Here is a 14,704-nt window from a genome sequence, read left to right as displayed (position 1 = left end):
AAGCATGAATCTCATAATGCTCCTTGCTGTCATACATGTCATTTTCTAATTGAAGACACTTGGTAATGTACCAGAAAAACACATATTGCTGTGTAATTAAAAAATAATTTTTGTTAAATGGCCTGCATTTACACTTAGTGTTTTCAATTACTGTCTGGCTAAATGTTTATCTCTCATGGGGTTTCTCATTGTGGAGTTACATGAATTAAAGCAACTAATGGGAATTTCAAATCAGAAAGAGTATACAGTGCATAGTAATGTACCGTGAAATATGGTGTCTACAATAGTTTGAACTTGCCTTACAATCTGATTTCAGTTGTAGATGAAATAAAGCTCAACATTTCTAGATGGTTTATCCACAAGTCACTTCCAACATAGTTCATGTAGGCTAGTGTTCACCACGGCCTCACTCTTTTAGTACTTAGTTAATTAATATTGTTAAAAGTTCACTCAGTGGGTGAGCACATGAATAGTAATTTTATTATTTCACACTCCCAGCATGCGGCCTCAGCTGCTGAAAGCTTAAAATGAGAAATTGAGATATGCATTGTGCACGGTCTTCTGACTGGCGGGGTAATAAGCGCATGCAGAACAAGCCAGAAATTCCATCCTGTATGTGCGCTTGACAGGCAATGGCCCCTGCTGGAAGTGTGATCTTGGAATATTACTTGTTGCACCTTTTCACCTCCAAGGTCTGAATTAAAATTTACCCATGTTTTACGGTGTGGAAGTCTTCCTCCTCTGCTGGATGCAAGATTTCTGAAAAAAGAAGAAAATGGGCGAGACCTTCCGGTTCTGCTGACAGCACATCCCTGCTGCGGGTTTCACGGCAGCTTGGAGTGGATTCAATGGGAAATCTCATTGAGCAGTGGGACCAGAAGATTCTGCTGCCGGCCAATGGCGGGCCTCCTCCCACCGTTGAAAAACACACCGTGGGGAGGCCAGAGAATGTCGCCCAATTTTATTTGTATATCGTTAACCCAATGTCACTGTGTGCGAATTTACAACACAAATTGGCATTAAAGATGGCGTGCATGGGCAAATTTAATGCCTGTACAGCAATAGGTCAACTCTTTTGAGGTTGAAATTAAATTAAACAGTTGCGGGAAAATTCGAAGACGCTTTACTGTGTTTCTAACCTATGCTACACCTGACCTAGAGGCACTTGTTGCTGACAATGGGAGAAAAAAGGTAGTAAAAGCATTCCACTCCTTGCCCTAACATTTCTCGTCTTGAAGAATACAAGCAAAGTTACCACAGTAAACTCCATTCTATTCTTATTTTGGTAGCAAACGGAAAATAAAATAAAATTGTGCAATTTATAGAGCAGACTGGAAAGGTTCTGAGTGGAAGTCTGTGTGATATATATTTGGAATTGCTAACAGTAAGCAAAGAAAGTGGTTGCTGCTTTGCCTTCTGTGATTTTCTGGAGTATCTGTGCTGTGTCAGCAGGAGATTCAGTTACACCTGTTTCAGGCAGAATACTTTTAATTAAAGTGTTGTAATATAATTATATTAGAGGCATGAGAGGAGTGTTGGAACAGATAACACCCCGCCAGCTAAGTGCAAGCTAGGGTGCTCCAAAAAAATGAAGCTGGAATAAAAACAGGCAGCAAATGGGAGAAGGTGATTGTACTGAGAAGTTACAGAGTTCTCTGGTGATTGGATTAATTATTAATATTTTGTCACAGTAAATTATCATCATTTGTAGAAGCCTTCTGGAGAAAGGAAAATGAGATCAAACCTGCCTCTTATTAAGTGCCAGTGAGCAGCACCTGCAACTAATTATTTTTAAAAATGTCCTCCTGTGAACCAGGCATTTTTTTGAACCTAGATTCTGGGTGAGTCTGTCAAAATGAGGAAGACTTTGAGGATCGGCTTTTGTAAGACTTGATATTTGAATAATCAAATAGATTTCAAATGCATAAAACAATTTACAATAGCCTGTTATTTCTACATTCTGCTGAAGCACAGGTATTTTTAGATGCACAAAAAAATAACAAGTGAAGTATTAAATATTTAGTATGTTAAAATATTTTGCTTTGTAGGTTTATCTATGATAATGACTACGGGTGCAATTTAATGGCCTCGTTGCACTTAGTGGCGTGATGAGGCCGATGAATGTTGCGAGAGACGACTCGTGAGATTCTCAGCCCACGAGTCGTAAGGCTCATTTATATATGCTTGTGCCTTATGCTCCTGGGACCTGGGAACTAACCGCCTTGCCAGCGAGGCCTGGACCAGGCGCTGTTTAGTACTGGTCCACACAAACTTGTGGTCTAACGGCACCTGGGAAGTCTCCTGGGACTTTGGAGATGTCTGGATGGTCGGGGACAGGGCAAGGTGGCCCCTGGCTCTCTATCTGGTATCCTGGCACTGCCAACATGGCACTACCAAGGTTCCCAGTTGGCAGTGCTTGGCTAGAAGGCACTTCCAGGGTGCCGGGGCACTGACAGGATGTCCAGGTGACAATGCCAGGGCTACCAAGGGTCTGGGCCTGAGGGGAGCCATGCCCATGAAAAAAAGGATGAGGGACGTTATGATGGATGGGGGGAGGGGGGTTGGTAAAGGTTGGCTAATAAGGGGCCTCATAAAGGTTGCGGGGTTAAGGGTGAGGATCCTGAAAGGTGGGGCCTGAAAGGGGGTGGGGAAGCCTGAAAGGGAGGCCCTCCGCGACCCCATAGTGAGGTGTCCTCACTTGGAGGGGTGTGGGTTAATGCCCAGGTGTGCTGGGAGGTGACATTGTCCATGGGTGGTTGGTGGGGGTGTGGGGGACCTTCAAACTCCCTTAGAGATCGGGACACCCTTTCAAAATGGCGGCCTGATTTCTGAGGAGCCAGTTGTCTCGTTTGGTCCCTTGTACTTTATGAAGTAACTCACCAAACACTTCAAGATGTCCAAACCAGAATTATTTTATTGTGGCTCATGTGGTCAGATGGCAATCTGATACAGAGCACGTTATCATGGAGCCTTGCTATTCCTCCGGAACGTACACAAGCACTGACCAATATACATGTACGTTTTATTACACTTTCAATCTTCCTGTCGAGGTGGCCGGATGTATCTCCCTTTATAGCCGGGTCCCAGGTCACATGACCTTGGTCTGGAGACTGCAAGGTGTGCCTGTACCGCTGCCACCTGCTAGTTGGAGATCGTAAACCATCCAACTATGATATAGCCCATAGGCATATCCACCACACCGGTCTCGCCAGTGAATTCAGCTTCCCAGTGTTGGACGCATTTCTAAGTGTGGGCTTGACAAGGGAGAAACACCCGAAGCCCCAAAACATGACTGAGGGCGCGATTTAATGGAAAAATTTCTAACTGCAGTAGCGAGCGGGAACTGCCGCAAGCTTCCAGACGCTCAACCAGCGAGACTGTCACCAGTATCCAAATGTTAATGAGGTCATACAGGCTTCACACCGCAAATGATGGTCCCACCGGCTGATTTGTCACGACCACTCCTACACATAGCAAACCCAGACACCTAGCAGCCATGTCATTGAGGAGACCAATACCACGATTCGGGGCTGCCGACCTGGCCAGATAGTTGGTTGCAGTCGAGTCCACATGGGATGCCCTGTTTCCCCGAGGGGCTCGGAGGGTCAGGCAAAGGGCAGCCAGTGTTACCTGAGAGGAGGTGCCAGCAGCCGTCGGCTCAGAAAGGTCACCAGGAGGGCCAATACCTAGTGCCATAAGAAGATCAACAATCACCACCAGGCTGAATTGGCACACCCACCGCTCCCATGCCCCTGTGATGGCCATGTGCCTGGCACCAGTGCTGCCCAGCACCATACTATGCCCCAGCTCACCCATGTCCAGCTGTGCCGCCTAGCTCTTCCACTACCCCCATCCCACCTATACACCCCATTTCCCCATCACCCTTTCCTTTCGCGATGAACGAAGCGTGTGATTCACGATGCCTCCTCTGTGTCCCTGCAGGAGATGTTGGCCCACAACAGATGGGAGGGTGCCCAGCCAGGTGTGCGGGGTGTTGGACATCAAAGTCCTCACTCCCTATGAGGAATGGGCCTTGGAGTTGGCGGGAATGGCCGAGGACCGATTGGTCATCAATGTAAAAGTTGGCGTATGGCGCAGAGCTGAGGATCTATCGGCTGCCACCCAGATGACCTATCACACTGAGTTGGTAATGCCATGCAGAATGACCCAACCCTCCCACTGACCACATGTCCATTATCCCACAAGATCTCCATCTGATGGTTCTGGTCCATCTGGGTTGGTCCCCCCCCTACCGCCTCCCATGAGAACACCTCGGAGGGGAGCTCCAAGGAGACACGGCACAGATGTCGTCTCCACGCTCCACCAGCCCAGAGAGACACACCTCGGTGGGTGACAGTAGTGGTCATATTTCTGGGGCACATTCTTGTGAGCAATACACAGTTGCTGATGTACATTAGGTGGAGGCAAGAACACCCAGGCGAGACAGGATTCGGCGGTCTGCTGGATCCCAGGAACTAGCTGGGTTCCAGTCAGATGCGGACCAGGTTTACCCAGAGCTGATGCAGTCGATAGGGTGCAGCCGTGATTTGCAGAGGGGGATGTCAGCGACACTCCAGCAGGTCCATAGCCCAGTGGAGGAGCCCCAGAGACTACGTACACAGGAGATAGCAGCGGCAATGTGTAGCACCGAGGACAACACTGCTAGGGTGCCGACCACAATGGAGAGCCTGGTGCACAACGTCAACACCATGACTGGAAGTGTGCAAGGCATGGCTAAGTGACGGCTGTGGCTGAGTGCCTGGACACCATGTCCGACTCACTGGGGCACATGTCCCAGTCCTAGGTGGACCTTTCTGAGGCACTGTGCAGTATGCCCCAATCTGAGGTGAGTATTGCCGAGGCGTTCCAGAGCATGTCCCAGTCACAGGTGGGCATTGCCGAGGTGCTCCAAAGCATGTCCCAGTCACAGGTGGGCATTGCCAAGGTGCTCCAGTGCATGTCCCAGTCACAGGTGGAATTTGCTGAGGCGCTCCAGTGCATGTCCAAGTTACTGCGGAGCATCGCCGAGGGAGTCAACACTGTGCTGCTGACACTGAAGAGCCATCAGGGCTTGCAGAGCCAGATGACGATGGATATCCAGCCGTCCCTCTGTCCCAAGGTGACCTAGGGCTTTATTGGAATCCTCCTCCTCCACATGGTGCTAAGTCCATGAGAACATGGCATGGGTGCTGCACGATCCCCTTGTTGAGGTGAAGCCTCCTATGACACATGCTGTCCGTCATTTGTTTTGAAGGCCAGTGACGCCTGTACACCTTGGGCCATTGCCGGCTTCTCACGCAAGGTCCCTGCCTGGCCTAATGGGTGGCCGGGTCCTCAGGGTGTGTGGCAGTGCCCTGCTCATTCACTGCCGCCTCGAGCCTCTGTCGACGCTGCTGAGCGCCTCCTATGCCGACTGGCTTCCAGGCCTGCCAGCTGCACTGTGAAGGCAGCTTCAGCAGGGTCCAAGATATCATCCATCCCGTTTAATATCTGCAAGGATTTGGAGCGTTTGAGAGACTGACAACCAGAGGTGTCCTCCACCCCAAAACCCTCCACTCCCCCCATTGTTCCCCCTCCCATCACATCCCACCTTTGCACCCCCAGGGGGGCCCTGGTCACCGGTCCCCATACCCTGTTCCTCGGACACCCATAGGTAACATTGCCTGGGTCAATGACTGCCCATCCATCTCCTAAACCCAGGCCGACCCCCACGGGGGCTCCCTCACCACGCCCCCCCCCCCTCCCCCCCGGCCCCCCAAACACATGGGTACAAACCTCATGACCCCAGGCTCATTGCCCGGGTGCGAAGATGGCTACTCACCTCCTCGAATCCCCACAGCAGCCATTCCACCATTCCAGCTGTTTTTAAAAAGATGTATTGGCCTGCGCCCGCGTAACCACTTGCAGGGGAGGCAGTGAGGTCACTGGAGGCTGTTAGGTAGGGGGTCATTCCCATTAATTGAATGGAGATTACCTTTAAGTTGTGATTATTGGTTTGTTGCCATATACAGCAGGATTCTGGGGCTGGTTTAGCACACTGGGCTAAATCACTGGCTTTTACAGCAGACCAAGGCAGGCCAGCAGCACGGTTCAATTCCCGTACCAGCCTCCCCGAACAGGTGCCGGAATGTTGCGACTAGGGGCTTTTCACAGTAACTTCAAAATGACGTTCGGCGATCTGCCAGAGAATCCACATTGGCACTGAAATCTGGAGGCGGTGCCACTTCTGCAATGCTCCGCCCCCTCCAAAGCAGGGTGCTCTCGAAGTTACCTGAAGCCCTCCCCCCGACTGGCCAAGTTCCCGACTGCGTGGGTCACTCCTGCTTTTTTTGGCGGGAACTCAGCGCAGCTGTGAACTGAGTCCAGCACCGCCAAAGTCGAGGGAGAACCGATTCATGGGCAAGTGAGGCTTTGCCAGGGCCTGGGGTGACTAGTGGGGGGTAGCGACCATGGCTAAAGGGGGACACTATTTGGCAGGCCGGGTCCTCATGCGGTCGGCACCATGTTGCACAGCGCAGTTGCTGCAGGCCGCTGCCGTGCGCATGCGCGGCCACGGATCCGACAATTCTCCGGCCGTATCCGCAGCTAGGGCCTGGTGCTTTATGCTGTAATGCACTATCAATTAATGCGAGATGAGAGTAGAATGTAATCGAGGCTTTATTACACAGAGATGTGTGGCCTCCTCCAGCAGCTGGCGAAATGGCTGCTGCTCGGAGAGCCTTCACATTTATACTCCACCTACTGGGTGAAGCCAGCAGGCAGGGATCTACCCCTGTACCTGTAATTAGAATTAGAATTAGAATTAGAACAGTACAGCACAGAACAGGCCCTTCGGCCCTCAATGTTGTGCCGAGCAATGATCACCCTACTCAAACCCACGTATCCACCCTATACCAGTAACCCAACAACCCCCATTAACATTATTTTTTAGGACACTAAGGGCAATTTAGCCTGGCCAATCCACCTAACCCGCACATCTTTGGACTGTGGGAGGAAACCGGAGCACCCGGAGGAAACCCACGCACACACGGGGAGGACGTGCAGACTCCGCACAGACAGTGCCCCAGCCGGGAATCGAACCTGGGACCCTGGAGCTGTGAAGCATTGATGCTAACCACCATGCTACCATGCTGCCCTCCATGCTACATGCTACATGTAATACAGGGGCCTTACCGTAATACCCACAATATAATACAACAGTGATGACTACCACATTCACCCCCTGTTAAAAAAGAGTCCAGCGGGGGTGGTGGAAACTATTTACATATAGATTGGTTTGTAAAATTACAGCGAAGGTTACAAATTTAGACGATCGGGTGCCTTGATCTGCCGTTGAGAGTGCCGCAGTGCTGGTGGCAACTCAGGCTTCGGCTTGGGCTTCGGTGACTCTGGGAGCATGTTGAAATCCTCTACATCCCCGGGTGGGAGCAAGGGGAGGACGGATTGTCCTGGAGCAGGGACTGCGGTGGGGTGCGCCGGGGGAAGGGAGGGTGGCGTCGGGGCAGAGGGGGGATGTGTGGGGACCCAGCTGGTGCCAGATCTCTGAGGGAGACTGTGTCGGGGCACGCTACGTAGGTGTACTGCGGGTTTGCGTGGAGTAGCTGTACCCTCTCAACCAACGGGTCCGCCTTGTGGAGCCGCATGTGCTTGCGGAGGAGAACGGGTCCTGGAGCTGCCAGCCATGTTGGGAGCGAAACCCCGGAGGTGGACTTCCTGGGGAAGGCAAAGAGACGTTCATGGGGGGTTTCATTAGTTGTGGTGCACAGGAGTGACCGAATCAAGTGACTTGCGTCGGGGAGGACCTCCTGCCAGTGGGAGGCCGGGAGGTTTCTGGACTGTAGGGCCAGCTGGACGGCCCTCCAGACCGTCCCATTCTCCCACTTCACCTGCCCGTTTCCATTGGGGTTGTAGCTGGTCGTCCTGCTCAAGGCAATGCCCCTGTTGAGCAGATACTGGCACAGCTTATCATAAATGAGGATCCCCGGTCACTGTGGACATAGGCGGGGAAACCGAACAGAGTGAAGATAGTGTTGAGTGCTTTGATGACGGTGGCAGACGTCATATCAGGGCATGGGACGGCGAAGAGGAATCGGGAATACTCGTCAACCACATTAAGAAAGTACGTGTTGCGGTCGGTGGAGGGGAGGGGTCCTTTGAAGTCCACGCTGAGGCGTTCAAAGGGGTGGGAGCCCTTCACCAGGTGCGCACGGTCTGGCCAGTCGAAGTGCAGTTTACACTCTGTGCAGACCTGGCAGTCTCTGGTGATAGTGCTGACTTCCTCTATGGAGTAGGGCAGATTGCAGGCCTTAATGAAGTGGTAAAAGTAGGTGACTCCTGGGTGACAGAGATTGTCGTGCAGGATCCGGAGTCAGTCCACTTGTGCGCTGGCACATGTCACTCGGGACAGGGCATCGGGAGGCTCATTGAGTTTACTGGGGCGATACAAAATCTCGTAAATGTAGGTGGAGAGTTCGATCCTCCACCTCAAGATTTTATCATTTTTGATCTTACCCCGCTATGTGTTGTTAAACATGAAGGCAATCGACCATTGGTCAGTGAGGAGAGTGAATCTCCTGCCGGCCAGGTAATGCCTCCAATGTTGCACAGCTTCAATGATTGCTTGGGCCTCCTTTTGACGGAGGAGTGGCAAATTTCGGAGGCATGAAGGTGCGTGAAAAGTATGCCACAGGCCTGCCTGCCTGGTTGAGGGTGGTGGCCAGAGCGACATCTGATGCATCGCTCTCGACTTGCAAGGGCAGCGTCTCGTCGACCGCGTGCATCGCGGGCTTGGCGATGTCGGCCTTGATATGGTTGAAGGCCTGGTGAGCCTCGGCCGTCAGTGGGAAAGCGGTGGATTGAATGAGTGTCCACATAGTTTGGGATCCACTGGGCGTAATACGAAAAGAACCCCAGGCATCATTTGAGGGCCTTGGGGCAGTGGAGGGGGAGTTCCATGAGGGGGCGCATGCGATCGGGGTCGCGCCCTCGAACTCTGTTCTGAACCACATAGCCGAGGATGGCAAATCAGTTTGTGCTGAACACACACTTCTTGTTGTAAGTTAGGTTGAGGAGTGTGGCGGTGTGGTGAAATTAGGAAAGGTTAGCGTCGTGGTCCTGCTGGTTGTAGCCGCAGATGGTGATGTTGTCCAGGTACGGGATAGTGGTCCGCAGCCCGTACCGGTCAACCATTTGGTCCATCTCCTGTTGGAAGACCGAGACTCCGTTGGTGACGCCGAAGGGAACCCCAAGGAAATGGTAATGGCGGCCGTCTGCTTCAAACACAGTGTATGGGCCGTCCGCCTTACGGATGGGGAGCTGGTGGTAGGCAGATTTCAGGTCCACTGTCGAGAAGACCCGGTACTGTGTAATCTGAGTGACCATATCAGATATGCGTGGGAGAGGGTACACATTGAGCTTCATGAATCGATTGATGGTCTGACTGTAGTCAACGACCATCCTGTTTTTCTCCCCAGTTTTCACCACTACCACTTGGGCTCTCCACGGGCTGTTACTGGCCTCAGTGATACCTTCCCACAGCAGCCGCTGGACCTCAGACCTGATGAAGCGCTGTACCATCTGCTCCTGGTGGCGATGGGTTTGCAATCCGGGGTGAGGTTTGCAAACAGGGAAGGCGGGTCACCTTAAGGGTTGCAAGGCCGCATACAGTAAGGGGTGGTAGGGGCCCGCCAAATTTCAGGGTTAGGCTCCGGAGATTGCACTGGAAGTCCAGGACAAGTAGCAAGGCAGCGCAGAGGTTGGGGAGAACGTGGAGCCGGGAGCCGCTGAACTCTACGCCCTGGGCGGTGAGGATGGCGATGCAGTACCCACGGATCGCGACGGAGTGGGATCCGGAGGCCAGGGAGGTTAGCGTGGTGTATCGCGAGGGAGCAGGCCTTACCGTATCGGGGTGGATGAAGCTCTCAGTGCTCCCAGAGTCCAGAAGGCAGGATATCTCGTGCCCATCGACTTTCACCTTTGTCGAAGCGGTCGTGAGGTTGTGCAGTCGTGATTGGTCGATCGTGACCGAGGCGAGACGCGGCTGGTCGTCGGTGGTTGCAGGCGATGAGTGGCCCGATGAGGTGCCCGACGGGCAGGGGTCCTGAGGCAGGTAAGATGGCGGCACCCTCGGGCTGCACATGTCCTGGGGCAGACAAGATGGTGGCACCCATTGGTTCTGAGGCAATAAAGATGTCGGCACCCACGGGCCCCACGTGTTTTGAGTGGAGCAAGATGGCGGTGTCCACGGGCCGCATGTGGTCTGAAGAGAGGAAGATGGTGGCACTCACTGGCCGCACGTGGGGGGTGCCGGGACAATAGCGGTGTTTGAGCAGGCCTGGCACACTGCAGCGAAATGTCCCTTCTTGCCACAGGCCTTGCAGAGCGTGCTCCGCGCCGGGCAGCGCTGCTGGGGATGTTTTGCCTGTCCGCAAAAGTAGCACTTGGGTCCCCCTGGGTTGGTTGGCTGCCGCGCGGCGCAGGCGTGGGGTCGGCTGAGGGCGGTCGCTGAAGCGGTCCACAATGGGGTGGCTGCTGGCGGGGTCCACGATTCACGGGAAGGGCGGTGGGCCGTGCGGTCGGGGGCAGAAGCCTGTATGTTGCGTGAGGCGACTGTGAGCGAGAGCGCTAGTTTCTTGGTTGCAGCAAGGTCAAGCGTGGCCCCTTTTAAGAGGCGCTAGCGGATGTAGTCAGACCCTCTGCCTGTAACAAACGCGTCTCTCATTAGCAGGCTCGAATGTTCAGTGGCCGAAACAGCATGGCAGTCACAGTGTCTCACCAGGGTGAGCAGCCTCGACAGAAATCTTCCACAGATTCACCGGGAAGTTGGTGCCGCGTGGACAGGAGGTGCCTGGGCATAGATTTTGTTGGTCTTCTGAGCATAATTCTCCTTCAGTAGCGCCATGGCTTCTGCGTTGGTAGGCACGTCCTGGACGAGGGGAAAACATTGGAGCTCAGCCGCGTGTACAGAATCTGGTGCTTCTGTGCTTCTGAGATTGTGTCTGGCGCAGACCCGATGTATGCTTCAAAGCAAGCTAGCCAATGCTCGAAGTCCTTTTTGGCGTTGTCTGCTTGAGGATGCAGCTGCAGGCAATCTGGCTTGATGCGGAGGTCCATCTCTGAAAAATTTCGGTCTAATAAATTGATGCACTATCAATTACGATGAGACGAGAGTAGAATGTAACTGAGGCTTTATTACACAGAGATGTGTGGCCTCCTGCAGCAGCTGACAAAATGGCTGCTGCTCGGAGAGCCTTCACATTTATACTCCGCCTACTGGGCAAAGCCAGCAGGCAGGGATCTACCTCCGTACCTTTAGTATAGAGGCCTTACCGTAATACCCATATATACAATATAATACAACAGTTGTGACTACCACAAGCTGCATGCCTTCCAGCCCCCCATCAGACAGGGGGTCAGTAGCCGTTTCACGTTGTTTCTTCAGTCGTAGAACACCACCGTTCCCATGCTGGTGTCAGCATTTAATCTCAGAACTGGAGAACCCAGCCTGTAGTCACTTTTCTAGACCCTGGGGAATTTCACACTCATTTAGCCCACACTTAGAATTTCTTTTAGCACTGGGGAGCTGACCTCCGAGATTAGGCCGCCATTTTGAAAGGGTGCCCTGACCTCTAAGTGAGCTTGTGGGTCCCCCACAAACCCCACCCATGGACAATGTCATCTCCCCACACACATCAGCACTACCCCACACCTCCCAAATGTGGACACCCCGCTCTGGGGGTCCCCCTCTTCAGCCCCTCAACCTTCTTGGGGCCCCTATTTACCTGCCCTGCACATCCCCACACTTCAAATCCCCCCTCCACCCTCCTTTCATGGGCATGGCCCCCCTCATGCCCTGACCTTGGCAGTGCCACCCTGGCACCTGGGCACCCTTGCAGTGCCACCCAGGCTAACAGGCAGTGCTCCTGCCAGCTTGGCAATGCCACCCAGGTACCTTGGCTGTGCCACAATGCCTTCTAGGCAGTGCTAAAGTGCCCACATTTCAGGAGGAGGTCCATGGGGCCACCCTACACTGACTCTGACCACTCAGGGGTGTCCGCTGACCCGGGTGATGTACCACCTGGTCCATGTTCTTGTGGACCAGCATTGATTGACGCCCAGCTGCAGCCTCCCCGGGGAGGCCGGTGGATACCAGGCAGGCAGGTCCCAAGTAGGTTTGTGACCTACTTCTATGAGCAGCTTTTGGTCCCATCCCTTTTGGGCAGAGTTCCAAATCTGATGCCTCACGTGACTTGGGTGATTCCTGCGAGACATGGAGGCTGTCGGGAAGCCCACGAGATGGCTCTCCTGTGATTCTCCGGCCGTGTTATGCTCTCGCTCATGCCCAACGCAGCCGGAGAATCAGGCCCAAAATCTTTGGATTGAATCACACCGTTAGTTCTTTTCCCATCTACTGTTACTTTACTTTGAATAATCATGATGTTTTATTCTGAAGGGGAATTGGCTGAGGGTATGTGCAGTCAAAGATAATGGGGGTGATTCTGTGGCTGCATTGCGCCCAGAGCAAATCCCGCTTTGTTGGGAGAGCCCCAAAATGTGTTTTGTGCCGGGTACGAGTCAGTTCCCTTTCTTCCAGCCCTCTCCAGCTGGCATGATCAGGATCTCATCCAGAAAGGGCAAGAACCTAATCACAACTCATTTGCATTCATTTGAATCTCATTAGTCTCATTAGTGAGATTAAACTTCAATTCAGTGACCTCCCGGTGTTCCACCCCAGCCCCCGCCATCCTTATAGGCGGAATCCAGGCACCATAGACACTATACCGTTTCTGCAGAGTGACGAGGAGGGTCATTCAAGGTTTTAGGGGCAGGAAGGCTCGGGTTTGGCTGGGCTGGAGGGGCTTAAGTCGGTGTGTTTTCCAAGGATAGGGGTTGTGTCTTTCCTCTGTAGCTATGAAAATCTTTAAACTATCTTCCAGCATGTCAATTTCAGACAGCAGTCAGTTGCATTAAAGGTTTCCCCTCTTATGAGATGGAAACATTTGCTGATTCCCGGCATGTCAATTTCAGAGATCTGTCAGATGAAGATGAAAATATGCCCTCCGTAGCCTTGTAGGTTTTATGTCTCTGCCAGCATTTCAATTTCAGAGATCTCTCAGGTGAAGGTAAACATCTTCCCTCTGATGTGTTAGAAACATTTGAAGTGTTTTTTTCACATTCAACTTCATTCCACTTTAACTTTTCAAAGCCCCTTGGCGTGCCGAGAAGCCTAAACGCTTAGAAATACATTTGTTTACATTCAATTTCTTGGTCCATTAGCTTTTACAAGTCTCCTGATTGACAGGTCCAGGCTATTGCAAAAGAGGGCTGAACTTTATTTTTATAGTTCCTCACAGTCCATTAACTTGGAGTGCTTCCTCTTTTGATCAGGTGTTGTTTCTAACTGCAGTTCTTTCATAGAAGCATTATTTTGTTCTGAAGTGCTTTCTGGAAAGACCAGGTGCTCTGACTGTTTTTCTTTTCTGTAGGGGTTTCCTCTGTTTAGAAGTCCTTCCTCAAAAGACTGAGTACCCTGTCTGACTGCTTTTTTTTTCATACTGGGTCTTTTTCAACATCCTAAGATGGAATAGCATGCCTGTACTGCCAGGTGGTCAGGTACATGGCTAGACAGTACCCTGGCAGTGCCAATTTGGCAGTGCAACTGAATAAGGGGCCACGGACGCACATAGCCCCATTTTGTACACTGGGGAGCTCTGCTCATCAGAACACCCCAGTGTAGCAATAGATTGGGACGCCACTTTTAAATGGCATCCCAATCTGCACAGCCCCCAAAATGATCCCTGACCTCTTCCTCCTCCCCCCCCCCAATGCACAATGGGGGGGTCCCCAGCCACTACCCCCCACCAAACACACACGCCTTGCATCCTGGCCCGATCATGCACACAATAAAATGCCAGTTTGGCATCTTGGCAATGCCCATATCAGCTAGCAGTGCCATCCAGGCACCTTTGAAGTGCCAGGCTGGCACACAAGTGGCACTGCCAATGTGCCAGGCTAGCACCCAGGTGGCACTGCCAATATGCCCAGGTGGCACCAGCTACACCAGGGCACCACCCTGCTCAAAGGACATGCAGCTAGGGGCCTCTGATCCCCCCACGAGTGCCGTTCTGTCTGGTCCCCGTTTGTGGTCACAGTGCTGAACGGCACTCGTCCAAGTTCTCTGAGGCAAAGGGGCTGAATACCAAAACCTCAGGTATCTCTCAAATCTGCACATTAGAGTGAGACTAGCTGTCTCACTCTAACATTCAGATTTTCCAAAACATAATCCCGTCTGTTATGAGTGGGATTCACATTCCAACGTGTCGTGAGACCATGTTGAATCTCACAAGGTGTGGTCAGCCTGATAGTTCCCAGGAGCGGGGTCTCACAGCTTACATCAGCCACACTGCGCTGCGGCAAGCTGCTTTTCTGGTACAGCGTGGCTGATGGATCAGGCCGTCTGTCATTTTTGGGAGAATTCCACACAATATATGTTATTTGTAACTTTGCTGAAGTCAGTTACGAAAAGTCAGTGGACTCATGACTGCTTTGAGGCACAAGTCTTTTAAAGATCCGCTACTGTGATGCTAAAACATTGCATCGTAGCAAAATTTTTATAATCCTTTCCATTTTATTTTGACACAAGCAATAATATTTTTCTATAAAGTTGACGCAGCCACAAAATCATTTTTTTTGCCCTGTTGCTTTT

The 14,704-nt window shown here is 52.1% G+C and overlaps 1 protein-coding gene across 10 annotated transcripts in view; it reads left to right on the top strand.

The window, feature by feature from the left end:
* Positions 1 to 14,704, top strand: part of dmd (dystrophin) — a 2,667,466-nt gene that overhangs the window by 222,037 nt on the left and 2,430,725 nt on the right. The gene's annotated exons all lie outside the window — the stretch shown is intronic.

The sequence above is a fragment of the Scyliorhinus canicula genome, chromosome 7 (assembly GCF_902713615.1).
Source record: "Scyliorhinus canicula chromosome 7, sScyCan1.1, whole genome shotgun sequence".
Classification (NCBI taxonomy): Eukaryota; Metazoa; Chordata; class Chondrichthyes; order Carcharhiniformes; family Scyliorhinidae; genus Scyliorhinus; species Scyliorhinus canicula.
Note: the sequence above shows the minus strand (reverse complement) of the source record. Positions and strands in the feature narration are given on the sequence as shown.